Here is a 610-nt window from a genome sequence, read left to right as displayed (position 1 = left end):
GCGCACCGCCGTACCCCCCCCCACACCCGCTGCCGCCGCTTTTCTAGAACCTTCCCCCAGTCTAACGCGTCTCCCCCTACGTCAGGCCGTTACGTAAACGTCCTAACCGCCGCCAATGGCGGGAACACTCTACGCCCACCTTACGCCAAATACGTACCCCTCCCCCCTTTGGGCTCGCGCTCGCGCCTGACGTCACTTGCGTAAATGCGCTCCGAGAATTGCGGAAGGCGCGAGTCTCGCGTAGCCCGCCCTCTTGGAATTGGGTCCAGCCCCCGCCTTAGCGCAGGGCAGGTGAGAAACGGTCGCGCAGTTTGAAATGAACGCTGTCGGGAGGAGCTTAATCGGCAGCCCTGAAGGCCAGCCCCCTCAGCCAGGGAGGTGGGCCCTGCAGCTACGTCTGCTCTCCCCCACTCCCAGCTCTCCCGCCTTAAAAGTCCGGAGCCTTGCCCCTTCGTTTTTCTTCGGGTACCCCTCTCCCGTACTCCACAGGCTCCTCTAGGCCCCTTCCGGAAACACCCGAGGCGACTTCTAGTCAACAAATTACTCTTCGGGCCGCCCCGACCAGCCCTGGCCAACGTCAGCGGCTGGCCCCCCGGGCCCCACGGCCTTG

Source organism: Tupaia chinensis, unplaced genomic scaffold (assembly GCF_000334495.1).
Source record: "Tupaia chinensis unplaced genomic scaffold, TupChi_1.0 Scaffold139943_1, whole genome shotgun sequence".
Taxonomy (NCBI): Eukaryota; Metazoa; Chordata; class Mammalia; order Scandentia; family Tupaiidae; genus Tupaia; species Tupaia belangeri.
The sequence above is the reverse complement of the archived record's forward strand: the minus strand, read 5'-3'. Positions refer to the sequence as shown.